The sequence below is a fragment of the Amblyomma mixtum genome, chromosome 2 (assembly GCF_055824585.1).
Source record: "Amblyomma mixtum isolate Tamu chromosome 2, ASM5582458v1, whole genome shotgun sequence".
Lineage (NCBI taxonomy): Eukaryota > Metazoa > Arthropoda > Arachnida > Ixodida > Ixodidae > Amblyomma > Amblyomma mixtum.
In genome coordinates, this window is record NC_143013.1 from 193,609,980 (window position 1) to 193,621,706 (window position 11,727).

At 49.4% G+C, this 11,727-nt stretch overlaps 1 pseudogene; it reads left to right on the forward strand.

Moving 5' to 3' along the window:
• Positions 1-6,830: 6,830 nt before the first annotated feature.
• On the forward strand, positions 6,831-9,982 carry LOC149361960 (uncharacterized; annotated as a pseudogene).
• The last annotated feature ends 1,745 nt before the right edge of the window (positions 9,983-11,727 follow it).

Consider the following 11,727-nt stretch of genomic DNA (forward strand, 5'->3'; position numbering starts at 1 on the left):
CATGTATTGCGTAATGCAGCGCCTTCTAACAAAGCTTCTATCGTGCAGAAATACAACTCTGGTATTGCCGCTCATGACAAGAAGGAAGAACAATGTCGGTGCGACGGCTGTCAGCGAAACCGTAATCGCCCCTCTAGAGCCGGCCGCACGTGTCCCTCCGCAAGGCACGGCTAATCCGAGTCTCCCTCAAGACCAACCCGGAGCTTCGCCCGAAGAGGACAAAGGGCACTTGAGCCTTATCCCGCTCAACTCGTCCGAAGTCACCCAGGGCCCTCACTCGGTTCCGGGACGTGTGGCCTCTTTCAGCGTGACTGCTGTCTTCATCGCTGGCCTCTTCTCGGTCAGCGTGATTATCATCATGGCCACGTACAGATTACCGCGGGGGCTGGCCTACGACCTTACAGTGGAACAAAACACGACCGTCCACATAGTGACCATTACGGGTACGACGCTTGATATCTCTGTGCGGCCTCTGCCCGCTGCTCGAGCGTCCCACACTGATGCACCGACAGAAGACCAAGGTACAGAGGAGTCATCCGAGGATGCCGCCTCCGGTGTCGCGGCCAACGAGGGCGATACGACCTTCTAGCTGCTGCTAAAAGCGCGCATGGCTGCTTCATAGACTGTGCATGCTTTTCTGTGCACTTTTCTCCACAAATATACCTAGTACTTCAGTACGCATGGGAACGTACTTCTGAATATATGGCGTGTAATTTGCTGTTTCCATTCGCGATGAAAACTGTTTTCAATATTCGAATTGAAATTTCATTTATAGGGCAATCAAGAATCCTGGAGCCCAGACGTAATACAGATAAGTCGCGCCTACAAGGCTGAGGGTATCAAGTATAAATGTAAAGTACATGGATAGAGTCATATAATTGCCGTGTGCTTATCCATGTGGTTCTTCTACACTACGACCTCTATATACTACAACCTCTTGCGTGAAAAAAAAATTTAGGAAATACATTAATACATAGCAAAAAAAGCAGCGGATTCATTATAGAACCTTTGGGGAACACCGTACATCGCAATTCCTCGAGGTGAATACGAACCATTACTTATTGGTGAATTGGGGACGGTTCAGAAGCCACTTGCTAATAGGTTTTAATGGAGTGCCTCCAATTCTGCAAGTTTCCTGTTTTCTCAGTAGGGCATTGGGCTTTAACAGAAACGAAAGCTTTCCTGAAACTCCAAAAAGAATTATCTACGATGAGTTTTCGTTCCTCTAAGCTCATTGTGATCGTTTCTGGTCGACAAAAGCTCGTCTTCGGCTGATACATGTTTTTGAAAAGCTACATTGCTTGTCAACGTTTATTTTACATGTGGAAAGGAAATAGCGCAGTCGCGTAAAAATAACATCGTAAGTACAGTGTGCGACCTTCGTCTTCATCTGTAGATATATTCATCACCACCGGGCGACCATCGTCTTTCTCTGTACATATTCATCATAATCGCTCATCTCAGTCTTCGGAGAAGTGGCAATCATGCTTTCCAGTGGGAACAATAGGGATTAGAATCGGGTAGAAGCACATCTGCTGCGGAAGCGGAAGCACCAGGGGGATTTTGGTCGATGGTTTCCATCGCGCTGGATGGTTCGAGAAGGTGGCAACCGGAACGCAGCTACAGTGTAGCGGCGGAGAGGGTGCAGGAGAGGGCAGCCTCCGGTGAGACTGAGGACGCAGCGAGCTTTATACCAACTCGCAAGTATGGCGACCACTTCTCCGAAGAAAAGGATGGGCGGTGATGATGAATGTGCGCAAATACGAAAGTCGAACGACGACGGCGATGATTAATATGTACAGATGAAGATGAAGGTCACCCACTGCGTTTAAAATATGCGCGGCATAATTTGGTTGTACGCACTGTGTCTGCCTTCGTGTGCATACACAGCGTGGCGTTGCTTGCACGAACAAAAAGCTGCCATTCATAAACTGTGAGGGATTTTTGCGCGTTGTAACCCAGCATCACTATTCAATTTCGCGGATAATTTTATGCAGCATCGCGCTTTTGCCTAGACATAATAGTTCATGTTTTGTGTTACTAAAATATGCATTCGTCCAGTGCAAGTTTTCCCCATTCGTTTTCCTTGGCAACGGCCACACGCAGGGTTATATCGGGCCAATTCCTTGAGCTGAAATTTAGGCAGCGACATGGATAGCACAGTGCTCACCACTATGACTTGGCGTTGGCCGCCACAGGTCTGGAGCACGAGGGGATTTCTGCACACAGCGCAACGGCTGGAGGGACAGACCGAGTCCATGTTTTATCGTTCGTTTTCGTGAAAGTATTCAACACTCATGACACGCGAGAGCGCTTGGCACCGGACACTGAACGCGAAGTACGCATAGGCCATGTCAGCGTTCTACTTTACTATTACTTCGGGTAACCGACATATCTATGTAAAGCAGGGTTGAGTTATGCGGCATTGCAGGGTTGCCGTAGTAATGGTGGACACCTTACAGTGGGTAATTCACTTTGCGTCAGTTTTGCAATTCCTGCCTACTCTGTTTTCGAGAATACATGCTACTGCTGCATTTCTATTCCTTCGTTTTGCTTGCTCCTCGAGCCACTTCCCCGTCTGCCATGCCCTGCTGTGGAAGCATTTATAGGCACACTTAATAAACGCCTCTTCATGCAAGTATCCTCGGCTAACAAAAATCGACCACGCTGTCCACAGTACCCTGACGGAGGGAAGGAAGAGCGCCATACGCTACCTAAGCGTGGAATGAAAATCTGAAAGGCACTTAAGCAGCGCGTTTAATTGTATGACACAATAGCGTTAATACGTCCCATCACCGGCTAATATGTATATGGATATATAATATGTATGGATATAATATGTATGGATATATGTATATATTAATCCACACTTTAACCAAGTGTACGGCCGCCGCGCCGCTTTGAAAATTGCTGGCGCACTCTCAAGCCGCTGCTAAGAGCGGCGGCCGTTCACTTCGCCACGGTCAGCGGGCAGCTCGGTTTGCTCCAAGCGCCGTTGAGAGCGCTGCAATTTGGTAGCGCACGAGCGTAGCCACGTGGTATTTTTTCATATTTCGCGGGCTTTCTTTAGATGCCGGAAAATAAAACCCCGGAGGAGATACAGTGCTACAATAAAATGGATCGGTTGTTTATAAACCTGCTCTACAATCTAACGTAAAGGTCTTGGCACTAAAATGAATATTTGAAAATTTGCATATTTTATCTTAAATAACTAACTAAGCGCAATAAAAAAATACTCTGAGGCGCGCCACATGATGACGAATAATGTATCGTTGGTTTCAGCGGGCTGCGGTTTACCGCTTTTTTTAAATCATTGGTTCAAGTTACGTGATACACCCTTTATAGGGTCCCCAAGTAACAATGCTGTCGTATTTAACCCTGAGATACTTTCTGTTCGGAAGTTGGACAGTTAGGGGCAGTCGATAGACAACAAAGCATTTTTGTTGAATGAGATCATGGGAAACTAGCAGCACATTTTTGTTATCATGAGATATAGGTGAACATTTTTTAACCATTGCTGAGCAACATTAACGGAAAACAGTAGACTAGTGAAGAAAGTGTATGTCACTGACGGAAGAAGCAAATGCTACACCGTAAGCGTACACACGAATTTTCACGCCACAATAGCATGATATAGATGTAAAATGTTGAGAAGAACAGGCGAAATACCAGCTACTTGAATGACGCCTGTCGCCTGTAGAAATTTTGTAAGAGTAGCTCCCGTTTGGAAAACAATAAAACAGGCTTCCAACTACAAATGCAGTGCTCATTACACAGCGCAGCTTGGAAATGCCTCAGCCTGCAACGTTTCTAATAGATTCTAGGGATCAATGCTGTCGCAGGCTTTGAAACATCTAGTTCGACATGCGCGGCGTATTGCTTTCGTGGTTGAGCGAATTGCATTCTGCTCTCAACGTCGGTTGTTTGCAACGCATAGAGTACCGCGGCCTGACGCCAGATTGGCTGGGACTCAACGACACGTTCTCAGAAATCAGAATTTGAGTAATTCGCGCAAGCATTACAGTAAAGTTTCACACAAGTTCTTTATCTTCCTTCCTTGCACCAGGGGTGCCCCGCCAGAGGCGGTTTGTTTACCTTGAAAACTGAAGCTTTTCTTCGCACCCGGGGTGCCCCGTCAGAGACGGTCTCAAGATGAGTTACGATGCAGGGATAACTGATAAGGCGAATACTTGAAGTTTATGTACAGATATTTACAATCACATACAAGTTAGGCACTGGAGAAACATTAAACAGCAAAAAGACAAACAACAAAAAGGTGGAACTGGCTAACACTAGGGGAGGCCCCTACTCGGCGTAGCCGAAGATGCATAGCACCTGACCTTAGCCCAGAACCCTTTTTCCGGCTCCGGGGCCCGGTTTTAAAGCCCTAAAGGCCCGGCCCACATTTGGTTGCACCCAATCATGTGACACTGCTCCCATGATTGGTTTCTCGAGAGCATGGCCAGCCCTCTAGCCTCCGTAGGGCAAAACACCCTCTCCATTGCAAAAAAAAATAAAAACAAACAAACGCACAGTCGTGCCAGCCAGTGCCAGCATGTCCGGGGTAGAACATTCTCCCTCCAAAATAAAAGTAAACACAAACACAAAACACACTCGTGCGAGCACGTGACGGCGGTTTCCCCAATGACCCTCGACTTTGGCGTCGTCTCGGAACTCGGGATTATCGGGCTTAAGCGGGCAGCTACCACTGTAGTTGACACTGCGAGCTCGGACCTGCATTCCAAGGCGACTTAGCCTTCCCAAGGCTGTTTAGTCGGCGCCTCACCGATACCCGTAGCGTCACCCAACTCGGGCCTTCGCTGCTCGCGGCTAGACGCGCTGTCGCCGGCTATTCCTCATCTCGTTTGCCCCCTCGTCACGGCGCCCTGACGCCGTTCCGTCCGGCAGTGCTTAATCCTCTCAGGAATCCTGCATACTTTTCGAACGAGACGTTCGTCGCGAGCTTGTGTCGCATATCTGGTGTCCGCTAAGACGAGGGGATTAAGACAAGGGGGGGTCGACGTGTGGCGGCCCTTCAGCCACATAGCTTTCACCGCTCCCCTGCCCAGCCGACGCGAAGCAGCCCCAAAGGGCGATGTACGCCCGAGCGGCCCGGCGCCTGCGCGCGCGCGCGCGCGCATCTTTCCAAGAAATGTCATTCTTCCTTTCGAGCGCACCCCACCGTCCCGTCCCGTCCCGTCGAGGGGGGGGGGGGGGGGGTCCATTGAAGACGGCAGCTGCGGGGTACTGAGAAAGAATTAGCGGTAGTAATGACCCCGCACGCACTACCGATCCCTTACAATTACCCTTTCAATTAAGTATACCAAATACAGGTTAAACAAATTGGCCTTAATTTTTCTAGAACAAAGTTTTGACGTTTCTTTCTAAAAATTGTTGGGAATGTTTGCAAGGCGACAACCATTTAGGATGCGAGAACCATCAATAGGACAATCAAAGCTGCAGCGAGTCGACAGCAGGCTCGTAGAAAACGCTTAGACACGTTCATGTGACACAGTCAGTGTCTGGGTCTGCAGGAGCTGAGCGAGAAAGCCACAGCCGAACCCATCCAGCGAAAAACGTCTTCAGTGTGTGGAACGGGGCAGAGGTCGGTCAGCACAACAGCCTGTGCCCTGCTACTGCCCTCTGTGGGAGAAGAGAAGAAAAACAGAATTTGGGAGATCGCGAAGATGAAGGGTGATGTACTGAGCTGCACACGGGATGCGACCTCCTGCAGTGGCATTGGGCGCAAAGTTATAAGATGAGGACGCTACGTAAGAGTGACAAGAGTGGCTTCAACTGTGGTTAAAATGAACATGGCTGCCCTGGCAACAAGGAATACGGGCATAAACCAGCTGTTTGGCCGTCGTTCTCATGTGCTCTCTGTTATCTCATCTGGCGGACACTAACGAGCAGAAGTGGTAGGCGACGGTAGAGAATGGCACGCCACTGCGTCGTCCTTGTTCAGTGCTATCCAAGTCGGTAACCGTTCTGCGAGCAGAAGGAAAAAAAGTTGCAAAGCGATGCCCTGCGCCTCTACCAGAGACCCCGAGGGGCTTAACGATTTCTTCAGGAGTCGCACTTAGGCAGTCGTTATTGCTGTTAGCCTTTCAAAAGATTGCACACACCCGCACTGAGGGATCAGTCAATAACCGGGAGGCAGAGGTTGCTATTTGCAGAGTTGCAGAGGTTCACTTTTACAAAATAAATGCAAAGGTTTAGTTTGGTTTGTGAGGTTTAACATCCCAAAGTGACTCAGGCAATGTGAGACGCCGTAGTGAAGGGCTCCGGGAATTTCGACCACCTCGGGTTCTTCAACGTGCACTGACATCGCACAGTACACGGGCCTCTAGAATTTCGCCTCCATAGAAATCCAAACACCTCGGCCGGGATCAAACCCGCGTCTTTCGGGTCAGCAGTCGAGCACCATAACCACTGAGCCACCAGGGCGGCCTAGCAAAGGCAAACGAAAAAGGCGGTCGATTTTGACACGACATTTCGCATATTTTTCGTTCTCCTCCTCGCTGAACGGCCCACACGTGGATCATTCGGAAAGGAAAAAAGCAACCAATATTTCCTTAATACTCTTTGTGGCATTTGTCCAGACCGTTATAATCGTTTCGCCTTTCGTTTCATTCGCAGATGATTTCAGCGGTGAACGCAGAGTAATTTTTTCTACATTTGACACGCGTGGCTCTCAGGAGTAATATGGAATTGTAAGAAGAAAATGCCAAAGAAGTGCCAATCTTCCCGCGTGGGTATATGCCAGGTTTACTATGGAGAAGAAGAAGAAGAAGAAGGCTCTGTGTCGGTCCACCTCGACGAGCTCGCCGATGGAAAACATCAGCGCCCCACCGCCGGAGGAAAGCCCCGTCTCCAGCATCAGTGATCTTGCCACCGGCGCGGAGGACTATGCAGATGCGGTGGATGAGACCACTGTTTGGTTAAGCGAGATTCCGAAGGACCCGGGTCTAGGATGTGCGGTCAAACAGCCTTGTGAGTGCTTCTTTTGAGTCTGTGAATTCCAAAAGGAAATGTAGTTACCCGGGCTTCTACCGGTTTACAATCTTTCTCTCTTTTGTTTTCTCTTTTGAATATGGACGCTAGATTTTCTTTAATCGCTGGATATATGTGCCGACCCCGGTACTCGAATTAGTCTCCCCTGCACACGACGCGAATTCACTTGCTCTGTATCATTAATGTGCAGTAAACAGTCTACTAAGGAATACAGTGCATCTGAATAAATGATGGGGTGATAACTGTGAAGCTTTTCATCCTTTTTTTTCTATGCAGACCCTTCGACGGACACCTTCGAAGAGCCGGCCGCCTGGAGCAGCTCCAAGGAGCGGGAATCCGCCTCTGCTCTACCCCTCTGGACACGGAAGACTCCTGGAGCGTCCCGCTCGGGTCCACGGCTCATCTCGGCGGCCCCCTCGCTGCTGGCGTTGACGCGGTCCCTGCCGTCTCCCGGCCGCCTGTCGCCGCCTTCCGACGAAGAGCAGCGGATGCTGCCGGCACTCAACGGGGACGAAAGGAGTCGAGCCATGAAGGGGATCTCTTCGCGCCAGGTGCGGCTTTTTCTGTACACCAGCGGAACGCTCTGACTAGGAAGGCTTGCACTGATTTCACAACTTGCGTAGCGTGGCAGTATAAGGGCCCTATCATTTCCACGAATTCAGCGACATTTACCTTACGCCGCTCAATACGAGAGCCCCATAAACAGACGTCGGACGAGTGGCCGAGGTGAAGTCGAAATACTTACTAAAAGAACCAGCGCCCTCGAAGGCGAGGTGGGAAGTCACTAGCATTCTGTCCAAGTACACGATGGAGGAATGAATTCAGGGCTCGCTACTATTTCTAACAACCGCGAAATAACTTTCCAGCCTGTATACCGCGCACAGCACCACGTAACGAGGCAGTAAGCACATCTCGCAAATAAAGTCAACGGGCACGAAATCACCAGTGCACACACTGGGTCTGCCGCTGGGCTTGAAAGTCTTTCGGAATGTGAATTCGAAAACCAGTGTTAGTGCCCCCCCCTCTCCATACCCACACAGACATATGCACATCCTATTTGGAGCTAAATGCATTGCATTCGACGTGTCATTCCTGGTGCGATCCCCTTGGCAGGCGTAATGCTCCTCACGGTGATTTTAACTTCGTTTACTAACCATTCGTGTAATAGCATCGAATCATGTTCACCTCAGATTCTGCCTTTAGAGCATAGCTTTTCTCGCTAAGAAGCGATGCAGTCACTGCACTAACAAGTAAAGCTATTGCATGACGAGTTCTACACCCGTGCGACTGTGCTTAAAATTCAAATGAGAACTTTTCACGCAATGCCGGCTGCAGATGTGTGATATGGTTATTTCTAACCACTAGTCCTATACGCCTTGTCACAATCAAGGACATCAAACAGGTTCCTAACACGTCGTGCAATACGCGGACCTGATAAGTGAATGTGTCGCTTCTTTTCACTCATTTATCTAATACCAGAAGAATTTTCCTCGAACCTTTCACTATTATACTTTTCTCGGTTTCTATAATTTAGGGCATTTTTTTTTTGTAATCAACTCTTCAGCTGACTCCACTGGCTTGCTTTTCACATGCGCAAGAATAATTCTGCGGCACCGAAGACACCAATCTGACTGTATTTACAACTGGAGGCAGAACTTAGTTGCGTCGCATTTACCGAGTTAAAACAGGGTGTTCTTTTCAAAATATTTTTCTGTTCGCCCTTAGTCATAGACAGCCGCCACCAGCGGCGTCAGTGCTGTGAGCTAGCATGAGGTATCAGCCGCCGTCTCTGTATCGCAAGCGGCATAAGAATGCCAAGCAGGTTAATAATGGTGCTGTTACGAACAGAAAAGAGGGACGAGAACAACAATAGAGGAAAGGAAAGGCACGTTTACTGGCGCGTGGCACTTAACAGAAAGAGAAGAGGGAAGAAAAGAAAGAGTGCAGTGGTATTTTTGAAAGATATGGAGAAGACGACGTCGAAACCGAAAACGAGGAGGAAGAAGAAGAAAATAAAGTGAACATATAAAAGAAGGGTTGGCGACGTGGACAGGAGAAGGGACGTTTAAGTACGAACGTTGCCGCACGGCCGCCGGCTGGTGCCAGAGGTGTTCAGTCGTAAGGTCTACTGACCAGGAGTGGTCCCCACCGGCTGATGACCCAGTCCCGTGGATCACGACACTGACCGCGTCTTCGGAACGCGAGCTCCATTTCAACGCCTCCGGAACGCCGCCTCAGTCAGTGGCTGGTGTTACCTACCTGACCTCGTCACCGGTACCAGGACGCTCCAACGCCGACATCCAGCTAAGGCGATGTGGTCACAGCGACTCCCTCCCTCTGACCTTCCTCAACACTCCGCAGTAGAACAGCGGCGTCTCTTGAAACAGGGTACCATCTGGGATTTTGTCGTACTGCGCGACCGAGATAGCATGCGAACCACCCGCGTTTGGTAGCAAGCTTGTATGAGTGTGACTTTGTGGTTTACGCTTGAGGACCACTAGTGTGGTAGGACTGCTGTGTTTTATGTAGCTTTATCTTTGTATATGTGTAGTGTGCTGTTTTGTTTGTTGTTCAGTAAGTATAAAACATGGCGTCTTCAGTTTCCCCTTTGAAGCCTTTTCTCTGCTTGGTGGGCTTGCAGGTACACAGAGCGTCTACCGTTCAACATCGCAGGCACATTTTTGTGTGACAGGTGCAAATAACTAGCCGCCTCTCCGAAACGCAGGCCTCCGCTGAGCTGAATGATCTCACCGGTGCCCATCGTATCACGGCTGAGCCTTTGCCGCCGCGGCTGTCAAGGCTTGCGCGCTTCTTCCTGGTGGCGGGCGCCGTGCTGTGCCTGGTGTCGGCGCTGCTGGCCCTCGTCGCATGGAGGCTGGACAGCCAGCCCCTGGACAGCCAGCCGCTCGGCACCGACCTCGCACAGAACGTGTCCGGACTGGTGCCGCTCCAGGAGTGACTCGTCTGAACCGCCTGCAGAGGGGAAGCAGCCGCACCGACGCGCCGGCATCGGCAACGGTTCGGCGGCGGCACAAAATAAGTCCTCCGCGACAGCGCCCCCGGTGGCTGCAGCGTGGACAGTCGGCCTTGTCTTACCGCCGCCACTACGAACACTGATTTATTATTTGCGCGTGTTCGCGATGGGAAAAGAAAACTTAGTGATGAAGTGACTCTTCAAGCACAAATAGCATTGTTCGTTGCATTTTATTGCTTCAAGTTAAAAAAGAAAACTTGGAGGGGAGACTTCAGCTCAATCTTAATGGTATGACTATATCGTATAGTGGGTTCATTCCCATAAATGCAGAAGGTCGAGCTCTACTTTATAATCATAGATCCGTGGGAGTCCTCATACGCCTCCTGGCACAGTGGTGCAGCTATGAAGAGATGCGCCATTGCCCTCCGATGGAAGGTCCATCCCATCGGCGGGCCTTTTGTGGCCCGGATCGTTTTTTGGAAGCGATCAATTAGAAATTGAACTGCCGCCTGCTACGGTGAGCATTTTCTCGCTATGCGTTGGTCAGGTTGTAAAGGCACTGTAAAGTCACGTGACTAAGTTGGCCCACCTGCCTCCTACGTAGTTCCCTGCGGACCACCTGCCACAGCCCCATGAATTTTCACTCAGCTCCGACGCCGACAACGCTGACCCTGGATATTCTCGTGACCAGAGCCTTTAATGCGAACACGATCACATTTTTCAGTCCTGAACAGTGACAATGTACACGACAGTGAGAGAGAGAGAGAGACTTTAATGAGTAAAGGAGAGGTTTGCCTCGTTGTTAGCTTAGCATGCTACTCCAGTCTACCACAGTGAGTTGCGATAATTGGTTACGAGAATCTTTAATCGGGCAATTTGTAAAAAACGACGTACCAGCAGCGCTGCCTGCTCCCCTTTTCTCTTGCCATCGCAGTGACTCTGGCCACCTGAGAGATAGTCGCGGGAGTTGGGCTCAACACCTGAAGGACAGGTTAGAGGCAACAGGAAAGTAATTGGCCGAGTTTGCCACTAGAGCTGCAGGGGCGCACATGCTGGTACAAAGCACGTGCATGGGCCCTGTACTGCCATAGCCCGAGGGGTTCGTGAGTTGGAGGTCACACAGTGGATCTGCGGGGCAGGTGTTACTGAGACAGCAAGCAGCGATCGTGATAAGCGAAACGACAACAGGCCAGACAAAGGATAAAGATCGTGAACACCTGGCAAGAAAACACCACTGAATGGATTCTATGAATGTCCGCATTAATTCACTTCATTCCCGCCCTGTTACTCTTTTGTATGGCGAAACACTTTATTCGGTAAAAATTTCTGCAATAGTCCAGTACGCTTTTCTTTTAAAAAAAGTGTTGGTGCTAAGAAATAATCCGAGATAAACTGTACATAATTCAGCCCTCATAGAGATACCACGTACGTGTATAACACCGACAGAAACGGACAGTTCGTCTGTATAAAAAATTTCTGCCGAAAAACAAACAAAACTTGAAATGCGAAATAAACACCAAAAAGCACAGAATTTTCAAAAATAATAAACCATAAGACTAACAATTATGGTTTGGTTTATGAGGGTTTAACGTCCCAAAGCGACTCATGTTATGAGGGACGCCGTAGTGAAGGGCTCCAGAAATTTGGACCACCTGGGGTTCTTTAACATGCACTTACATCGCACAGTATACAGGCCTCTAGAATTTCGCCTCCATCGAAACTCGGGAGGGCAGCAGAGT